Source organism: Neophocaena asiaeorientalis, unplaced genomic scaffold (genome assembly GCF_003031525.2).
Source record: "Neophocaena asiaeorientalis asiaeorientalis breed wild unplaced genomic scaffold, Neophocaena_asiaeorientalis_V1.1 scaffold26, whole genome shotgun sequence".
In the NCBI taxonomy this organism is placed as follows: Eukaryota; Metazoa; Chordata; class Mammalia; order Artiodactyla; family Phocoenidae; genus Neophocaena; species Neophocaena asiaeorientalis.
The window spans coordinates 7233232-7255646 of NW_020173108.1; the positions used below are offsets into that span (position 1 = coordinate 7233232).

A 22415-nucleotide genomic window follows, 5' to 3' on the forward strand; every position below is an offset into this window, starting at 1 on the left:
CCTAAGTTGGGTCTTCGCAGCCCATGAAGATATAGTGGTGGAGTGAGGAGCCCAGGAATCCATGGAAGGTGCTAATAAGTGGACACAAGAATGAACCTGCAGAACTAAGACTCCTAAACTGTTAAACTATCAAGGATAAGGGCCTCTCTTTAATGCCTTAGGCTATATACCTTGAAAAAGGGAGATACATTGTACAAGTTTTGACTCTGGACAATGGTTAAACATGTGGGGAAAAGAAATACTTTTAAGAAGGGCACAGTGCCAGTCACTCAGATTGGTACATATTCCAGTCCCAGAGAGCTTAAGCTGGTTCACAAGAGGAGAAGGTCTGTGAGGAACGGTAAGTCATGGGATAAGGCCTTATTACTGAAGGGATAAGAGGTAAATTCTGCTTGTAATCAATGCATAAATTGGAAGAGAATGCAACACAAGTTGGGGGAGCATTCCCCCCAACTTTTCACAGTAAATGTGGGAACCAAATAGAGTGACTCTCTCCCAATGTTAGAAGCACAAAAAAGACCTCACTATGGTGACATGAAAGGCAGTTGCCAAAGGTAGAAGATGAAATCTCAACGATGATGAGGTGAGGAAGATGAAGACAATTATTATTGTGATTGTTTATGACAAAGTTGTGAGTTTTAGAAGAATCAGGAAAAACTTCACCATGTATGACAATGGAACTGTATCACAGAGAATGTACAGGGGTTCATCATATGACAAGGTCTGACAAAAGGCATTCTGAGAAGAGTGACACTGCATTTAAGATGGAGGTGCCAAAAATTAAGCTGGCAGCCAATTTACATATCCAAAAATGCAGGGAGAGATCAGATTGCAAAATGTCTTTCAGCCTTGACGACTCCCTTTTTTGCTGCATCAGGCTTCCCTTTAGCTCGGTATGCAGCAATATCCTTTTCGCACTTTTCCTTCAGTTTAGCAGCCTTCTTCTCATAAGGCTGCTTGTCACCTGCAGCAGTGTTATTCCACATCTCTCCCAGTTTCTTTGCAACATCACCAATGGATAGGCCAGGATGTTCTCCTTTGACTTTTGGACAATACTCAGAACAAAACAAGAAAAAGGCCGAAGGAGGCCTCTTGGGTGCATTGGGATTCTTGAACTTCTTTTTTGTTTCCCCTTTAGGAGGGATATAAGTTTTCATTTCTCTTTCATAACGGGCGTTGTTCGCCTTTGCCATGTCTTCAAACTTTCCTTTCTCTTTAGCAGACATGGTCTTCCACCTCTCTGAGAACTTCTTAGAAAACTCTGAGAAGTTGACGGAAGCATCTGGGTGCTTATTCTTGTGCTCCTCCCGGCAAGTTTGCACAAAGAATGCATATGATGACATTTTGCCTCTCGGCTTCTTAGGATCTCCTTTGCCCATGCTTAATTATTTTTCCTCCGCGAGGCACAGAGTCGCTCAGTGCCCGTCCGGCTCTCACTTGCCCCGGCACTGTCTCTATGGAGCTCAATGTACTGCAATGGCTGTGAGAGCAGGAGCCAGACCAAAAGAATTTTATAGACAATGTACAAGGGTATATAATTGATATGTTCTTGCAAAATGGCTTATAAATTGAGTTACTTTCTCCTTAATTCATCTAAAGTTTTCAGGAATACTTTGTCACTTTTGATCGATCTTAAATTGGCATTGCTTCCTAACACATCAGTTTTATATTCTTCTATTTCCAGATCTGTCAATTTGTTAATGATCTATAAAAACCCACTTTCACACCCTAAAGGAGTTCACTCTTACATGAATGTCACAGGAAATACTTTGATAACATGAAGCTCTCTTGAAATACTTTTTTTGTGTGTGTGTGGTACGCGGGCCTCTCACTGTTGTGGCCTCTCCCGTTGTGGAGCACAGGCTCCGGACGCTCAGGCTCAGCGGCCATGGCTCATGGGCCCAGCCGCTCTGCAGCATGTGGGATCTTCCCGGACCGGGGCACGAACCCGTGTCCCCTGCATCGGCAGGCGGACTCTCAACCACCGCACCATCAGGGAAGCCCTGAAATACTTTTAATTAGTTTTATACAGTGGAAATTTTGTGAATCACATTTTCTTAATGGAAATCAGAACAATTAGGAGATTACACATATGGCTATGGTATTTTAAAAATTACATCTTCTAATCACTTGGAGCAATGCATGTGGGTCACTGTAATGACCTGGTGAAGAGAATTCAGGGCAGTATACCTTTACCTATCCTCCAGAGACCACAGATCCCTGTTACTTCCAATGGATTGTCAGAAACCTGCCCATTTCTCCTTCAGTATTCTTCCCATGGATACCATGAGTACAGTAAGAACATCCTATTGGGTACGTAGGTCAAAATCACTTTTTCTTTCTTTTCTATACTTCAAATCAAATTACACTAAGAGAATCCATTAGTTGCTGCAATTTTTCCCTGGACTGCACTCAGTTTTAAAAGAATAATTAGTCAGTATCAAAATATATATGGCTATATATGGGGTATGTGTGTGTGTTTGTTCTAAAGATGAGAAAACTTACTTTAAAACGAATCGTTTTGTCTTTACAATATTAGCTTTAAAATTACTTAGTTCCTGCAATACTGCAGATTCCAATCCATTACCCACATATCCAAAAATACACTGGAGGAGGTTGGTATTTTAAGTGGTGTAAAACAGTGTTTTGGTAACTAGGAAATGAGCTTTTAATTAGAACACCATCAGAGACTCCAAATGATCATAAGATGATGATGCAATGAATCTATAAATGCAAAGCTTCTGAGACTACAAAGATAAATAATGGGGACTTTACAAATACAGCTTGGGGCTCTGGGGATGCAAACACACAATTCAGCTCTTGTTTTCATTCCCAAGACAGGCTGAGCTAAGGTGCTGTACAAATTGTTACTCTAAAAGCGGGCAATAGAGATCTTAGGGAACTTTAGATAATGGCTTTTTAAAGGCTCTGCTGCATTTACTCAAAACTCTGACCTAGCTGAAGTTGTTGGCAAAGATAAGCAGTTTGGTAAGCTCTACCAAGAGATACACAGAAATTAGAAAATCAGCTTACTCCACACAAGAATAAACTTGCTGGGCATGAGTCCAAGATTACCCATTCAGATTATAATAAAGACTGCTGCGAACATTTTCTCTTTGTAAGGAGAAATATAACTGCTTAGTACTTGGAAAGAAGTTTTCTTCCCACAGCTCACCAAGTGAGTAGATCCAATGCAGGTAATGAGGGCATGGGATGGGCAGACCAAAGTTATTTGTAAGACACAGGAACCAGGCCCCCTGGCCATCAAGAACAGCTCAGATAACATTCAACTATGCTATCAGACCATCAATAAATTCAGTTAGAAATGTACTTCAGTCACACCAGGGAATTCCAGTAATCAGCCCCAATTTAGAAGACACAAAAAACTGCTCTATTTTTTTTTTCAAAGTTCTAAGTAAAGGTTGGACAAAGGTCAGCTTTAGGAACATTGAGACTTCATTGGATTCTTTTGCAGTCACTGAGCTCACTGCAGTGCTATTGACACACGGTGCTTCAGGTTTCCCCCCAGCACCTGATGTGGGCCCCATCAAGGTCAACACAAGTAATTACGCAAGGTATGGAAATAAGGCCCCAAGAACCAGAACCCCAGAGAAAACCAGGGAATTGAGACCAGTACCTTCATTACTCATAATTAGCTTTATTTTTACCACCATCACCCAAAGAATTGTAGATGCCAATGTTGATGCAATGCTGAGGTATTAGCAGTGATAATCCCTTGCCCTGTAGATGCTGGCGATCATAGGTGATAAAGAGTAGATGGGATGAGCAGATGTATTTATGAGAAGGGATTTCTGAATCCTGAGAGAAACTGACCTCTTGGTCCCTCAGTTTCTCTCTTAAAATGTTAATTCTACATATCTTACATGAACATCATCTCTGCCACACTTTAAAATTTGTATTTTGATGTTAATATCAGTTCATGTCATCACAGAGTGAGAAGGAGTTAAATGAGGCCGACAGGTCTATTCCCTGTGTTTCATCAAGGGTGTCAACCCTGCTCACAATCTAGAAAAGGATTCTGAGCAGACCTGGGATCATCTTACAGCCCACATTGCAATGGTCACATTGCAGCAATCTGCCTCCTGGAGGGTCTGCCCACAATGACCTCCTTTTGGGTCTCACATGCTCCCCACCCTAACCCCCATTTTCTGTCAGCTTCTCTTTTTGTGTCAAACTTATAAAATGAGTTAATAGGATGAAGCAACATATCTAGTTATATCTCAGGAGGCAGAACTAAAGCACTTGCCCTCAACTTCCAAAACAGACCTTTGACTATGTTTGAGAACAAAATTGGAGTCCCTTCCATCTCTATGTGCAGCAATAATCTACAGGAAGATCATTTATTCTGGGCTTCTATTTTTCATCAGCCAGATTCAATGTTCCGATCTTAAACTGACAGTTTTACCAGAGTTCTATATCTGAGCACCATAAGACTTCTGAAATGCTTTCTAGGTGAAAAGAAAATATTTATATATAACATAACAAGCAATTCATTATTTAAATAACTGAAATTTATTTGGAAATTATTCAAATAATGAATTGACCTGTCATTATGTAGCTTAATGGAGTTGATGATGACAAAAGCCTTGTCTGAGATGAAGAAATATCAGTGTGCATATAGGAATATAAAATTAGAAAATTAAAGTGGCCATTTCTGGCACACTTATTTTTTAAAAATAAAAAAATGTATAAAATCTCAATAGCTTCTTAATAGCTAAAGCTTTTTCTTTCTTTTTTCTTTTTTGCAGTACGCGGGCCTCTCACTGCTGTGGCTCTCCCGTTGCGAAGCACAGGCTCTGGATGCGCAGGCTCAGCAGCCATGGCTCACGGGCCCAGCCACTCCGCGGCATGTGGGATCTTCCCGGACCAGGGCACGAACCCGTGTCCCCTGCATCGGCAGGCGGACTCTCAACCACTGCGCCACCAGGGAAGCCCAATAGCTAAATCTTTTTAATCGTCCATAAAATTAAATAAATACTATCAAGATCATTGTAGTTAAGCGTTTTAGCAAATGTGCCACGTTCATTTCTGTTCTTTTTCTAAACTATCGTGTTTCACTCTCATCAACACTGAAGCTGTTGACTATTTTGATATGGCATTGCGTTCCCCTTTTCTGCTTCTTTTTGATGAATAGTAAATAACGGAACATAAAACATTATTGGAGTTCTCCAGGTGACAGGACTGAGAAAAGCAAATGCTGACCATCTGTTGAGGCAGAACAGCCCGGCCCTGTCCGGGATTGGAAGTGACTCTCCTCCCAGGCTTCTAGGGCAAGCGGGCAGGCAGCACCTGTGGTTGGTTGGGGATATCTGCTCAAAAAAGGCACATGAGCACATGGCTCCAAGGCTGTTCCATATGCAGCTGCCAGAACCCAAAGGTGCTTTTGGAGGAAGGTGAAAGGCAGGAGTGGTGGTGCAGAAGAGGCACAATGAAGTATCACCCATGCAGAAATGAGTGTCCACCTCCACATCAGGGACTAAGACATTACCAGCATGAATGTGTGTGTGTGTTGCTATAAACTAGTTATTTAATCAGCATAGGCCAAATGACAAAGAAATAAGTCTCTGTAGACAAGGAAACAGGCTTAACAAAAATTAGAAAGCTAATACAAATGCAAATACAACTTACAGCCTTATATCTCTTTATACATTGTCTATGCAGAGCTCTCACAAATACAGGGAGCATCATTTGCTATTGCTAAGTAGTTATCAGACTGGTGAAAATTTGTAGACTACTGGAATTATTTTTCTAGTCCATGCAATGCTACATTACTAACTATCATCATGTTAGGGGAAAGTTCCTTATGCAGTCCTTATTTTGAAAAGCAGTAGAATCAAAGGTAAAAGAATTTCTCCAGAAAAAACAAACAAACAAACCTGTAGCAAGTCACAAAATAGTTAGTCAAAGTTTTTCTAGCAAGTTCTTTTTATAAGCATCACATCACAATTAACTTACTATTGCAACATTATTATTTTTTAGGTACTAGCCTATTGCGAAGTATTATGTATACATTCTCATTGAGACCTATAAGTAAGGCTCATAGAATTTTGTTACACTAACCATTAGTGTAACCATTAGTAACCACAGTTCCCCAAAACTGTTTTCAATTTAAAGTGGTTAAATGGAGAGCTCCAGGGAAAATATATAAGAAAATGCTGGTCTTGAATATATTATGAAGGCCTAAATAAGGAAGTAGTCTTATTTGTGTTCTTCCACACTTACCCATACTAAACAAAAATATGTAAGAAGGCACTTACTCTTTCTGGCTTTACAATATGCCATACTATTTACAGCTTGAGCCCTATATCTCTACGTACAGATGGTACTTCAGCAGCCAACGATCAGAGTCCCCACATGAATCAACTGAAGAAGCCAATACGAATGACGTTGACAAAGTTTAAAATACACCTCCAAATAGATCCATTCTTGGAAAGTGTGTGACTACAGACTTGGGGAGTAATTCCCAGAGTTGTCATGAATATGATGGTTCCCTGGCATTCTGCAATGATGACTATGCCTTGGCATCCCATAACTCTCTGCCCTAGCCCAGATGCTTTCTGTTATGCTAACATGAATCAAGAAGTAATACAAGCATAAAGAAAAAGAAAATGTACATATACGCAAGAGTTTGGACTCATAATTATTCCCCGCTCTCTCCCATCAAATCTGAGTTCATTAATGGCAAGGAGACATGAACAGTGAAGACCTGGTGAACCCCAAACTCACTGCCACAAAGTCATATACTTACACCACACAAAATGAACTAGAAAAGTATGAGCTGCCTCAATGTACGTCTGTACCAGGAAGCCTTCACTGATGAACACATATTGAAATTTCCCTTCCATCACAGCTACGTATCACATTCTTACTTATTTAGATTTGATATTTAGAAGCATTTAACGGGAAGGACAGACTAGGCAGAAAGGACAAAAATTAAAAGCAAATGGAGAATTAAAGAAAAGCACAGACACCAAAAAAATCACAGAAAGAAATAAAAAACTCTCAGATTGAATCCTCATAGCTGTATTATTTATTTTAAAAAGAAGCTAAATGAAGAGACGGCTGTAATTAATCAGCCCTGCCTTCCTTCTAGACTAGTGATGCAGTGGGCATGGCAAACACACTGAATGTGTCTTGTTAGGTAGTCCCTCTCTGTTATGGTCTTGGAGGTTTTTTTGGTTTTTGTTTTTAAATTACTACCAGTGCACTTGTATATTTCCAAGATCAACTTGGACACCCAAGCAGACAATACCTCTGCTGGACTAAATGACCCTGGAGAAAGAATTCAAAAAAGACACCTATTCCTCTGGAATGAAATGGCTTGGCCAGTGCAGAATGGACTGGATGTCACTTTTTTTGGTCAAAAGCCTTTGTGCAGTGTACAAAAGATTGCTGAAGAGTAAAATATAAGCGATTATTAACAACACAAGGAACTTTCTTCTGGTAATAGAACCTCAGGAAAGTGCAGCTAAGAGAAGTGGACAGTATAAAATGCAGCTACCCACATTATACTTCTTAAAGATACAGAAATGTCCACCACTCTAGAAGCTCAAGTTTTATCTAAGTTCAGTAGGCAACAGCAAAAAATGTCCAAGGATTTACAAAGCGAAGGCAGTTGTCGGGCTGACAAAAGTCACACTTCACTGAGGGGTGGGAAGTGCTAGACAAAGAGGATGAAAAATATGCGAAAGCTCAAGGAAAGGGCTCAGTATTGCCTGGCACAGGAGTCGAAGGTCAACGTGGAAGATAAAATGGTAGTCAGGACAGAAGATAATGGTGATTGGGAATGGAAAACTGAAAGAAAAATGAAGAGAGAGATGGTAAAATGGGATCCAGGTAAGCATAGAAAGTATGAAGAATGAAGCAGATATGAGGAAAAAGAAGTGAATGTTGAAGGGATGGAGACACTATACGAAGAGGCAGCAGTATACTGGGAAAGGCATTGAGCCTTCAGTTATGCGTGTATCATTCTAGAAATAAAGTCAGCACGTAATGAGCCCATAGGCACTGATAATGGATAACAAAAAATAATATGGGTTATCAGCTAGAAGTTACCAATTTTGGTCTTCTGATACTACTTTGAGGCCATTATCAGAAACAAACCTGATTTTTAAGAAAAGCCTGTACAGAATATCTTCTTTCTTTAAAGAAGTGCATCATGCCTTTAATCAGGTAGGACCACCCCAAAGGACTCTCTCCCCGAGCTCTTCACAGTTCCCTGATGGTACAGTCACACCGTACCTCTGAAATGTGAAAGCACTCTGAATTGCCTGTGTCAGGTTCTGAATATCAAATTGGCGTGCTTGGCCAATTTGCTCATAATTTCATTTCATTATATCTTAGATATTTTGTCTGGGACCTAGTAAATTCGACAGGGAATTCACTTCAGAAGAGGCAAGGTGATAGTTTTAAGAAGTATAAGCTTTGGAGTGAGACAGATAACCAGACCATCCTGCGCCACGGCACTTACAGCCAGTGTGACCTGGCAGGTTGTTGCTTTCCCCAGGCCTCAGTTTCCGTGGGTTAATAATGCCCACCTGGCAGGTTATTGTGAGAGTTGAGGGCAATAAAGATAACACGCCCAGCTCATAGTATATACCTGTTAAAGGTCAGCTGCTATTGCTGTATGTGATTTTGTCTACTCAACGAAAGAACACATTAAATATGTTTTTATATTTTATATAAATTATATAAAAGCATATTAAAATCAATCAACAATAAATATATTTGTAAATTTATAAAACATTAACCTTAACCCTAAAACAAAGTAACTGTTTGGGGAGATAAATAATTAGATGAAAACAATTATACACATATACAAATACAAAAAGAACTGAATATAACGTGAATAGTGATCATTTCTGAGTAATGGGATTAAAAGTAATTTTTATTGTATGCCTTTTGTTTATCTATCATTTCCAAAATTTTTACACTCAAAACAAATTTATGCTATAATTATTTAGATATTTAATACATTTAAACATATTAATTTGTAATAAATATAGATACCTTTATATATATTATATGTAAATATGGTAATATTTAGGCTATTCATTTTATAATCTGGGAAAAAAGGTTTTAAAGCCAGCTTTTTTTCAGTTTTCAGGTTACTGTCTCAAACAGAACAGGCAATTTCAGGACTGTCTCTGTCCTCAAGAAGAAGAAACCTTTTAGGGGGCTTCCCTGGTGGCGCAGTGGTTGAGAGTCCGCCTGCCGACGCAGGGGACACGGGTTCGTGCCCCAGTCCGGGAAGATCCCACATGCCGCGGAGCGGCTAGGCCCATAAGCCATGGCCGCTGAGCCTGCGCGTCCGGAGCCTGTGTTCCGCAATGAGAGAGGCCACAACAGAAGAAGAAACCTTTTCAGTTTTACAAGGTTGGGCTTTACCCCAACTTCTAGACTGATGGCAGCTTTAAAGCCTCTTTTTCTTCACGACAGTGACAAAATGAACAGGAAATTAATATGGCCACTTTTTCATACCTACACACACAAACTGGCTTTTAAGTATTCTGGTTGAATTCAATCAAACTTGCTATTTTAAAACAATAGTTTCTTCAGATTCAACTAGTACCTTTCTAATAGTATCAGACTTTAAATTTTGATTTGTTTTCCAAAAATATGTTTACTTGTTCACAACATCCATGCAGACAGATTAGGGTGGCCCTCATACAGTAAGCAGCTCAGAGGATTTGGCAGGGATCCAAGATACAGCTTGCATGAACAGGGACTTGCAGGTGACAATCACATCTGCCTTTCATGCTCCACTGCCTTTCAGGCAAATGGATCTACCCACAACATGATTTGATTACTGGTCATAGTCTTTGGCCAGGACTTTAAGCCACATCCAGACTCTAAACCATCTCTAGACCATGTGATATTCCTGATAGGTTACAGGAGAGCAAATCTCAGCTCTGTTTGATCTAATAATTTGTCATCACAATAAGAATGGATTTAAGCAGAGTTAAGGGAAAATATTTTTCTCTTCTAAGAGTCAGGCACAACATATACCAAGCACCACTGAGAGAAGCAACATTCTGGGTATTGTGAGAGGATAGTAAAGCAAAACAAAAACAAAAATAGAAACACTTTCAGGGCCTTAACCTGTCCTGTTCTTTTCTTTCACTTGTTTTCTATGGATTTAAATAATCTCTTAAGTGGAACAAAGTTATAGCCTGTCACATTAAAAAGTAAAAGTAATAAAATGAGGCACTGTGTCCAGGACATAGAACCTGCTTCATCGTACTGAATGGTTCCCCACAGTGAGAAAATCTCCAAAGGTCAGCAAACAGTTTAAAGCTATTGCAATTTAATATCTGCCAAGGGAAAGTGATGGCTCTGAGCAAATATAAAGATCATTAACCCAAGACTTAATAACCATTCATTTATCTAAAAATATTTCTCAGTCAACATTATTGAATTTCCACTTTGTGAAAACACAAAGTGTGATCCCAAAGGGGCTTATAATTTAACAGAGAAAGAGGAGCACACACATATACATTTAAAAACACAAACAACAGAAACATACTGACAAATAAAATTGCCCATAGTTACAGTAAAACCCTTTTTCTCAGTCATAATTTAATCCAGTGTTTCCCAAAATGTATTCACTAGTACAGTGAGAGTCTTCAGGGGAACAAAAAAATGTCCCTGATCAAATAAGTTTGAGAAATAGTTCAAAACCACAATGTCCTTGAGCACATTAAAGAATGAAAAGTCCTAGAGCAACGTTTAATATAACATTTCTCAAATTTGTTTAAACACAGAACCCTTCTTTGACCTTACAATTATTAACATCTGTGATGGTATGTGTCAACTTCATTAGGCTATAGTAGCCTGTTATTCAATTAAACACCAGTCTTGATGTTTCTGTGAAGGTATTTTGTAGATATCATTAATGTCTATAACTAGGTGACATTAAAGTATATGAGGTTACCTTCAATAATGTGGGTGGGCTTCATCCAACCAGTTGAAAGCCCTTGAGAACAAAACTGAGGTTTCCCTGAGAAAGAAGATATTCCACCTCAAGACTACAGCATCAGCTCCTGCCCAAGAGTTTCTAGTCTGCCTTCCTGCCCTACAAATGTTGGGCTTGCCAGCCTCCATATCACATAAGCCAATTCCTTGAAATAAATAAATAATATATAAATGAGTATTTATTTATATTTTATAATATTTAAAATATTACTTAAAATAAATAATCTTTAAATAAATGTGCATTTGTGTGCATGTGTGTATTAATTACTGGTTCCGTTTCTCTGGCAGAACTCTGATGAAACATCCCAAGGAACTAATGTTTTACATAACTTTCTTTAGGGCACGCAATAAAGTCCCATCTTCTACCTCAGTAAAATCTCTACAGCATAACTGCAATGAGATACCACGAGCTGTATGCCTGAACCCCACTTAATTTAAGGGACATAATAAATATTGTTAGCTGCTTCTCAGCATCTTTCCTACCAGCACCTACCTCCACCTCCAAGTTGGAAATGCCAGAGTCCTAAAAGTAGGACCATGACTAACACTAATCAAAAACTGTAATCTCTTCCCCTTTGTCTCCATGACTTGTTCAAGTATGATGGTAATACAGGCTTAAGTCAATTAATGCACTGATGCTCCTCAACCACGTTGATTGATTCTGCTTTATTAAGTGGTACAAGGAAGTGAAGATCCTTACTGTCCTGGATGATGATGGTTGGTTGCCAACATCAGGACTGAAACTGCTGCATTTTGCTACCATGAGGAAAGCTGGCATGAAGACAAGCCAACAAACTTAGGAGGGCAATGCTGAAAGAAATGAAGAAAAATAAATGTGTTCCAAGTCAAACCACATGTAAAACCTGATCAACCTCTGGACTTTACTTATTTGAGCCAATTAATCCATTTCCTTGTTTAACATAATCTGAGTTGGGTTTCTTTTGGCACTTCGATATATGCTTGTTGAATTGCACCTGCATGTAACAGTATCCTAACTAATTAAAGGGAATACAGAAGAGGTAAAAACTGAGTATATAAGAATATAAAAATCTCTGTTTAAGGATAAATGGACTGGGCAGGGCAGCAGAAAAGGGAAAAAAGTTTGCTAAATGATTAGGCCAATACAAGCTTCATGCTACCCAATGTTCTGAGCAGATGTAAGAATATATATGTCTGGGTAAATCTCAAACATCAAGGCTGCTTAAACACCTTTGAAAATTTGATGAAAGCTATGGCCACTTTCCTCAGAAAAATGATTACACACGCAATATTTTGCTTTCAATTTCAGGAGTTTCATATAGTCCTAAAACATAGGCATAGAGGTCTATGGATTAAAGTTAGGAATCCCTGCTCTACATGGTGGCAGGAAAAACTGCCAACATTGATTCTTGTTATAAATAGATATGAAGAATAGAACTAAAAATGTGCTTTGGCTGAACACAGGTTATACGTTGTGAGAGCCATTTGCTCCTGGGACCTGTGAGTACCATTTGTTCTGGGACTGATAACACTGTTCACATGATTATGAACACCCAATAGAATCTTATGGTAAGTTTTATTTACACCAGTAAACTTTGTCTATGAATGCTCAGCATTTCATGGCATGCAGAGCATGGTTATCTTATCACTTTTAAAAAGGTAAGAGAAAATGTATCAGCACATTGACAGGCAGTTAAGAGGTTTAAAAAGTGAGATCAGAGAATCAATTTGGGAAGTGGAAGTCTAGTGGAACTCACCTGTCACTTTTTAATGGAATTATGAGGATAAAAACCAGATTGAAGGGGCCAAAGTAGAAGTTGTTTGAGAGAAATTTTAAAATGGCTGTGCTGACTCACGTCAGGGAAGGCATACTAAGAAAGGAAGATGAGATATAGCATTAAATATTATTAGTGTTGCATTCTTCAGCACAGGCTTAGATATAGGCATGGGAACAAAATAAGACATTGTTGCAATTTTCCCTATTGTAGATAATGAAAATTTCTGTCATTTCTATCAACAATAAATAAAAATAGTTTTTCTTAGTTAAAGGAATTCAAACCTAACTTGACAGCCTATCACTGTAGTCAGCAAAACTACTGGGGTTAGGAAGAAAAAACAAGAATATTTATTTAATGCAAATCAGATGCTGGCAGCATTAATTGAAATTAAGAATAAATATCCAATATATTTCTGTTACAAATGACTTTTGGAATCAGTAGCATCCCCAGCTATAAGAAAATAGCCTTGGTCTCACGACATGTGCAGGCACCATGACAATACCTCCATGTAAGTTTTCCAGTTCCTAAGTAGTGCTAAATATTGGAGTAATATATTAATTCATCTGCTCAAACATTCAATTTTCCTGGACTCAGGAAGAACAAAGAAAGCCTATTTATTTATATTATAGTTTAACATAGGTAGCCGTTTTAAAGTGGATGGGGCACTTACATATTTGACTAGTTTTTTTTTAACATCTTTATTGGAGTATAATGGCTTTACAATGGTGTGTTAGTTTCTGCTTTATAACAAAGTGAATCAGTTATACATATACCTATGTTCCCATATTGACTAGTTTCTTAATGAGTTGTATAAGAATGAGAATTTCAGCCCCCAAAGACCAACAGGAACAGACTGCGCTCTGACATGCATGCTAAGACTCTTAAACCTAATTTCAATACATTTAGGGACAGAGGTGTTTTTTACAAGGTGAATGAACACTGTCCAAAATGTGAAAGAAATTAAGTGTAAAATATCCAATGTTTAATAGTTTTGCTGCATTTTAATTTTTAAGACTACATCCTCCGCAAAAAAAAAAGAAAAAAAATGAAGCACAACATACAAAATAGAAAATAGCGCCAATTAAAAAATCATAATCTGTAAGAGCTTCTTGGAGATTAAGGAATGTTGTATTCTGAAGTAACTCAGGAAAGCTCTAGGAGGAAGAGCTTGGAGTGGCTTAATTTAAGCCCTGGTTTCTTAAATGGCACTCGTGAGGGAAGAAAGTGTGTCACAGAGTCAAAGTACAGAAGGCCAAGGTTCTGGCCCACTTCTACTACTAACTAGCTTTGGAGAGCTGGGAAAGACATGTGCCTTCCCTTGGCTTGATTTTCTAAGGTGCTATCCAGCTCTACAGTTCTGAAAATCTAAGTAAGAATCTTAAGAATGGTGTAGATGTACACACATTTTAGTCATATGCACATTCAGTCACGATATTTTCAGTGTTTTTACAGTTTGAGGCTTGACAATGCCACCAACAGTGCCCCTTTTTGAAAACAGGAGAGAACCATTATCTATGCCCCTCTCCCAGATATTTGCCTGAATCCTGCCTCATCCTCTCTGAAGCTTCAAAAGATGAAAAGAAAAGAAAAAAGAAGAGAAAAGACATGGTTGGCCTAGAAGGGAACAGGGACCACCACAGGGCTAGTAAAACTTTCAGTTATATCAACTCAATCAAAATATAACCTATATCCTTAGCAAAGCAGTAAAAAAAACTTCCCTCTGACAGAGCCTGTGCAGGCACATGGGAATGAAACTATCTTAGAAGCACCCCAATCAAGATGCAGAGGCAGGAGATCCTGCTAGCAGTACACCAGAGCTACAGAAGCAGAGTGTAAGATGGCCTTCCTCTGAGTCAGGCAAGGCTTTCCTGTGCTCACATGAAGAAGAAAAAGGTGTTCATATAGTAGACAAGGAGTGTATGGTGTGAAGGGTGCTCATTGGGGAAAAGACAGTGGAGGTGCTGCACACTGCACACTGAAGTGGGGCAGCATGACTGATCCTACATGAGGAAAAATAGCTGGTTGGGCTGGAACCCAAGATGAGAACGCAGGCTTGGTGAAGGTAAGACAGGAAAGCAACGGGAGCTGTTTTGAAAAGACCTGCTGTTCGTGTAAAAGGGTTCCACATCCTGGATGGGGTGCAAGAGGTTAAAAGATTCTAAGTAGGGGAGTGGCATAATCAGACTTGGTCTTTGAAAGGTCACCTTCCAAGCAGAGTGGGAAGTGGATGAGAGTAGAGACAATATTTAAGATACCAGTGCAGTACTCTAGGAAAGAGTTCCAAATTTATAGAACTAAAAGGACCAGGACCCCTGATTTAAAATATATTTAAGAGAGGTCACACCCAATGACTTTCATTGAATTGTGCAATATACATCATGCCAAGAACTTTATAATGCATCATCTCACTGAATCCTCATAATAAATTTATGAGATTATTATACCTCTTTTGAGACTCAGAATGGATAAGGGACTTTCCCAGGATCATATATCTGTTAAGTGAAAGAATATGTCTTATTAGCAGGGGTGAAGGAAAAATCCAGAATGTCTCCCATGATCCTAGGTAGGGAACAAAGGTAGATGGTGGTAACATTTACTGAGATGGAATACACAAACAGAGAAGCAGGTTTGGTAATGGCTGTTGGTTGGAGGTGAGTGGGAAGATGGAGTCAGTTTGAATAACCTGCATCACAGTTGCCTATATGGTCTTCCAATGGAGAGTTCAGCAGGCCATCTGAAATAAGAGCCATTCCTATTATGAATTATGCACCTACAAGACACAGAAAGAGACCAACTACTGTCTAGAGCCTATCTACCTCCATCAAAAGAGAGTTTTTGACTTCACACCTTCCCCTTAAACACACATCTCCAATACTCTCCACTGTCTAAGCACAAGATTCCAGGGACAGCTTCTACCAGGTTCAAAGTTTCTCACCGTCTAGTACATTCCTAACTGCATGATGTATGCTGGCAGTATATTTTATTTTATTTTATTTTATTTATTTATTTATTTTTGCGGTATGCGGGCCTCTCACTGTCGTGGCCTCTCCCACTGCAGAGCACAGGCTCCGGACGCACAGGTTCAGCGGCCATGGCTCACGGGCCCAACTGCTCCGCAGCATGTGGGATCTTCCCAGACCGGGGCACGAACCTGCATCCCCTGCATCAGCAGGCGGACTCTCAACCACTGCGCCACCAGGGAAGCCCTGGCAGTATATTTTAAAAAGAATTTTGGAAAATGACTTAAGATATCCAATCATCTTATATACATATAAGAATTTATTAGTAATAAAACAATACCTCACAAATCTTCTCTACAAAACTACAAATAATATGTAGATATTCCTCCCTCCAAGAGGTGGAGCTTAATCACCCTCCATCCCAAGAGTTGGTTATTTTAGCTTTAGTGACTCAGTTCCAAAGACTAGACAGAGTAGGGGAAGGGACAAGTAGTAACTGTACAGCAGAGAAATCTGGCAAACACCACTTTCACCAAGTGATGAAGGTTAAAATCAACAGAGATGTCAGGTGGCTTCGAGTACCCCGATAGGATATGACAAGAAGGGCACTTCACCTCTGTGGTATTCTTTCCAAAAACTCACTACCCCAGTTAATCATGTGGAAAAATGACAGGCAAACCCAAATTAGGGGGCACTCTACAGGACACCTGTCCAATACTCCTCAAGACTGTCAAGGTCATGAAAAACAAGGAAAGACTGAGAAAGTGTCACATATCAGAGGAGGCAAGGAAACATGCCAACTAAATGCAATGTGGTTGCCTGGATTAGAGCCTGGAAGAGAGGGAGGACATTAATGGAAAAGCTGATGAAATCCAAATAAAGTCTGGAGTTAATAGTAAAAAAAATTTATTATTATTATTAAAATAAAGTCTCATGCAGTATGTGCAGTTTTTTTTGCTTAATAGTCACATAATTTGTCTTTTTAAAATCTTTGCAATAATCCTGTGAGAAAGGCACTAGTATTTTCATTCTACAGATGAGGAAAATGAAGCTCATTACAGTTTTAAAAATTCATTAACAATAGACAGCTAATAGGTACCAGAGTTGGAATGTATTTTTACACCACAGTTGCCACTGGGGGTTCTATTAATATCCATTGGAATCATGGGTTCATTTTATATGGCCTGCAGCCCTGATTTTTATTCTCAGAGTGCCTATAGCCATCTCATATTCAGAATCTTGGAATCAGAAGACATTTCAAAAGACAGTGATATCCAATCACTTAGGATTGTGATATCTAATCACCTCCTTCTTTACAGAGAGCCATTGCAGAATTAATACCCCTTACCTGAATGACAGTCAGTAAGACACCTCCTAAGTCATCTGGTCTCTATTTTTTTCCCCTTTTCTCCTAGCCATTTCTATCTCATTACCACCTTTCTCAAAGTTTATTCGTTTCTTAAGTGCTTCAAAGAAATCCCTTCACCAGAAAAGAGACTAAGACAATTAACAGCAGCTACTAAAGAAACGTATGATGAAACCAAAAGTCAAACTTTATTTTACTAGTTAGGTATCAAGTTAGAGAAATATATTCTTTATGCATGGCTAATACCAATGTCATTTTAATACAGGAAGTCTTTTTTATGTGATATGTTTTTATCAGTGTACACAGACTACAGCCTGCTTTAAAATATTCCTAATCACATCTGTTTTGTTTTTTTTTTTTAACATCCTTAAATGATTTCCAGGACTCTCTTATTTATTTCTGAATCACAGTCAAGTTGCAGTGATTCTGGGTCTGGTTATCTAACTTTCCAGTGAAGAATGCATTATTCTCAATAAAAAATTAATAAATATATGACAAAGTTAAAGTTGGCACAAATAAGATCTCAAAGCTACAAAATGATTAATATTCTCTAATTTTAGTGCTCTTCTTATAAGAAAAGCAAACTGTAAAAATTATACAGAAAGACCCATCTACAGCAGTTATTTTAAACTTCCCCAACTGTCCTTTTGTCTGAAGATATGGAAAACCTTAAGGTTATACCACATATTATTTTCAGTATGTGAAATACAAAAGAACAGCAGTCAGATATTTATAAATATTAACATCTCCTTTCTTGGACTGCCTCAAGCTCATGCAAAGTCATGCAGTGTTTACTCCATGCCTCCATGTTGTCTGTTAGCTTCTCATTAACTGAGGAAACACGAACCTGATTCTTGAGAATTAACAATTTAAGATATAAAACGGACACAAACTATCAGAGAAGGCAATCTATTGCTAAAGAAACAATGAACAAGTTAATAAATTCAAAAAGACCAAGTAAATGTTGGTAAACTAGTGCTCAACAAATCACAAGCATCACAGGTTACTCCAGGTTGGAAACTGCATTTGGAACAAGCAGGTGAAAGTGTGGTCAGAGACCCAGAGGAACACTGGGTTCTTGGTCCTGAGAGAGGTGCATGACTCTATGAGTTGTGCCAGAATGTAGATCCAAGTTCTGATGGAAACATATGATTCTCAAGATGGGCCAAGTTTTATTTTTTAATAGCTGAGCTTCTAGTTGGCAACAAAAAAATCCTGTGCCAGCTGCTGAGGAAATAATATGCTGGGAGCTGGCAAGCACGGGCACTTGGAAAGCCAACAGGTATGGATATGGATGCATAGTGGATACCAAGGTGGTAATGCCAGAAGGCAGCTCCTAGATAAAGCCAAGGCCGTGCTATACTGCCTGTGAAGTGGGCCGCTTGACTGCATCCCCCAACATCTGGGAGAAGAACAATGGTGGGCATCTGGGAAAGGAAAAGTACATCACTTTCCTCAAGCTCTGCTTGCCACATTAGCCTAGATTAACTCAGGTTAGTTTCTGAGACACTGCAGGCAGATTCTGAGGTTGTGACCAAAGTTAGATAGATATTCAAAGTGGGGGAAGGGGTACATGGGCATCTTGGTCGGCTCAACTGCCATAGCAAAATACATTGGGGGACTTAAACAACAGACATTTATTTCTCACAGTTCTGGAAGCTGGAAGTTCAAGATCAGGGCGCCAACATGGTCGGGTTCTGGTGAGAGCTCTCTTCCTGGCTTGCAGACAGCTGACCTCTTGCTGTGTCCTCATATGGCAGAGGGAGAGAGAGTATGCTCTCCCGTCTCTCTTCTTACAAGGGAACAGATCCCATCATTAAGGCCCTACACTCATGACTTCATCTAACCCTAACCACCTCTCAAAGGCCCCTTCTCCAAATACCATCACATTGCCGGGGGGGCGGGGGGGGGGGTTAGGGCTTCAACATAAGAATCCACGGTGGGGACACAAACATTCAGACCATAACAAGGGGAGATACAAAGAAAATGAAATGGACCTGGGCTCTCGTGGGACAACAGTAACAGGGAGAAGTCAGGTAGGGACAGAGAGGTGCTTGTGGGTTGAGGTGTAGCTAACTCAGAAAACAAAAAATAGCCCTAGGTGAGGAGTGACCTTCCTTCCATCCCTCAGCTCCATCTCTGCCCCCCTCTCTCTTATACACAATCTTTCTTTCACCATACTTCCCTAGCTTCTGTCATCAAAAATAGAGATGGGGACATACACATTTTCCAGAATAATTACTGGGCTGGCCAAAAAGATAGCTCAGGCTTTTTCCATACCATCTTACGGAAGTAAAAATGAGCAAATATAATAATGAGTACATGTCTCTAAAAAAGAGATTAGGCATTTAAAAAGTACAAAATAAAAAAAATTATTCAAGGAGCCTCCAACACATTTACAAAGCCTTTGGAGCTTAGAACCCTACTTACTCCAAAAGCTGCTCTGTCTCCTGAACAGGCAGTAAAGAACTAAGGTAATCATCCAGAGAATTCAACTGGAAGAAAACATAGATGCACAGATGGTTGTGGCTAGAGAGTACCTTCAACAAAGATCTAATCACAGAAGGGCACACTATTCCCAGTTCATTCAGACATGGGGGGCTCTTTAAGACAGAGCAGGCTGATAAAAGACCAGAGACCCTAGCATTACAAAGGACTTTCAATTGCAGATGCCCTGCTGGTACAACTGACTCATTTACTCAACAAATATTTAATGAGTGCTCACTACACACCAGGCATTGCAATAGGTCTGGGGACACAGTAATGAACAAAGAGACAGAGGTCCTGCCCACAGAAGCTTACATTCTAAAGAGAAGGACAAAGACATTGAATAAGTAATTTCACAGTGTGCTGGTTTAGCAGAGGATATGCGTAGGAAAAACATCCTGAAGGAAGAGAGATTTAAGAGTGTGCTCATTTTCCTGCAGTTGTTCATCTAATTCTTCTAATATTTATTCATTCACTCGCTATTCCACAAACACTTATTAAGCACTTATGGGGGCCAGCTAGTAAGCTGGAGAATGGGCTTAGTAGTGGGGACAAAGGATGGATAAGATTCAGGGTTCCTCTGTCTGAGGAACAGATGCTCTGGTGGTGAAGGCCACAAAGAATTTACCTGTAAGACAATAAATGTGTGACATGGTATGAGAGCCAGGAGGCAGGAGAAACCTTCGGCTTAGGGGGCAGGGTGACTCTCCTGGAGGAATTAGAAGGAGAAGGGCGTTTCAGGCCAGGAGAGTTTCATGCACAACACCATGGAGATATGAGGACCATGAGGGGTCCCTTGAGGATGGCAGGTAAGAGAGGAGCACTGTAGTCTGACAACCTGGTCTTGAATCCCAGCTCTGCTCCCCTCCCCAGCTGCGTGAGCTTGGACAAGCTGCTTAACCTTTCTGAGCTTCAGGCTCCTCATCTGAAAAATGATGCTCGTGTTGATCACCTTGTTGTATTATTGAAATAATTAGCAATGCACATAAAAAAAAAAAAAAGGAAAATCTCAACACCAAGTTCCTGGTAAATACTCCATGGTGGTAATTAGAAGTGGTGGGGAACAAGGCTGGCAGGCAAGTTGGAGTCAGAATGCTAAAAGACCCAAGTAAGTTGGACTAAGGTTTTTTACCCTGTAGCTACCTAATTTGGAATAATCATCCCCTACCTCCCACCTTGTATCCTGTCTGGGGCACGATATTAAGCTTAAGTGCCAACCATGGAGCTAAGTGTTTTTATATATGCGATCTAATTTCATCGTCAGAGCAACGTTGTGGTGGATATACTACCACAAATCTTCACTTTAGAAATGAGGCTTAGTGAGGTCTAGTGTTATGCCCAAAGGGACCCAGCCAATCAAGCAGCAATTTAATCCTTGCTTTCCTGCCTGCACCCTGCACCTTCTAGCTCAGCTTCTGGCTTAGCACCTGCCTGGCTCAGCAGCCCTCCTTCATCTCCACTCTCAACTGTCCAGAATGCCCTACTTGCTCCCCCAGCCTCAAAGCTTTCCTGAGTAGCTGCCTTGCCCAACTGTCCCCTTGGGCTGCAGCTCCCTGAGCATCATTCACCTCCACCACCTGCCAGCTCAAGCCGGGACTGGAGCTCTGCTGCCCCCTCCTGGCCTGGGCCAGAACCTCATCTGCTCCCTGGGGCCCTCAGCTCAGTCCTGACATTCCATTTCCTCAGTACCTCAAGATTTGAAAGAACTGTACCATTTGCTGTGAATTATCCTGATAATTTCCTCAGGTTTCCGCTCTGCTGATGTGGCATACATACACATGACAAGCTCTGTTTATTATTATGTGCTTAATTCGCTTCTAGATACAGGTTACAATCAGAACTCAAGTTTACTTCACTGAACATTTTTATTACCTTATGTGTTCACACTGAGGGAAAAAGGAGAGGAAGGACTCACTCGAGTCCCATAGGAACCACTAAAAATGTTCCCACTCACACAAGAAATCTTCAGAGGCTTATAATGACTGAACTAGAACTCTAGGCCAGGCTGATTTACTGAATTATATAATTTGAATTTGGTTACATTTAATAACATAGTCTTATTTTCTCAGTGCTTGTCCTAACAGGGAGCTTTGAAAAAATAGGTAAGATTCACTTGAATGAATAGGTAGCAGTGCATTTATATCCTGTTAAAGATAACACTTGGACTGACTAGTTGTCACAACTAAAGAACAATTTTGTATGTCTGTGAAAGTCCCACATGGACGGTTGTCACTAAGTTAAAGAGTCACTAACTAACCCTTCAAGATAGTACAAGAAGTAAGGCAGACCAAGCTGAAAAGTACAAGAGGGACTTCCCTGGTGGCGCAGTGGTTAAGAATCCACCTGCCAATGCAGGGGACACAGGTTCGATCCCTGGTCCGGGAAGATCCCACATGCCACAGAGCAACAAAGCCACAACTACTGAAGCCTGTGACGAGAGCCCATGTTCCACAACAAGAGGAGCTACTGCAATGAGAAGCCCACACACCACAACGAAGAGTAGCCCCCGCTCGCCACAACTAGAGAAAGCCCACATGCAGCAACAAAGACCCAATGCAGCCAAAAATTAAAAATAAATAAATTAATTTAAAAAATTAAAAGTACAAGATTCTGTGCAATGCAAGCAAAAGTCCCTACTAAACAGTCCATGAAGACTGAAAGTGGGAAGAAATCATTCAAATACTGCATTATAAGTAACAATAAATGTGTAAACATAACTACAGATTTGTTATCTCCTACTCTTCTTTGTTCTGGTTTGTAATATTAGTCAAATTCTGTCTATAATCATGACAAATCAAAGAAAGTACACTTTTAACGAAGAATGCTACCACAAACTAGTAAAGAAAACAG

The 22415-nt window shown here is 39.8% G+C and overlaps 1 protein-coding gene and 1 pseudogene across 3 annotated transcripts in view; both read right to left on the reverse strand.

Moving 5' to 3' along the window:
* CAMK4 (calcium/calmodulin dependent protein kinase IV) overlaps window positions 1-22415 on the reverse strand; it is a 226411-nt gene that overhangs the window by 193995 nt on the left and 10001 nt on the right. The window lies entirely within an intron of this gene.
* On the reverse strand, window positions 825-1483 carry LOC112398646 (high mobility group protein B1 pseudogene; annotated as a pseudogene).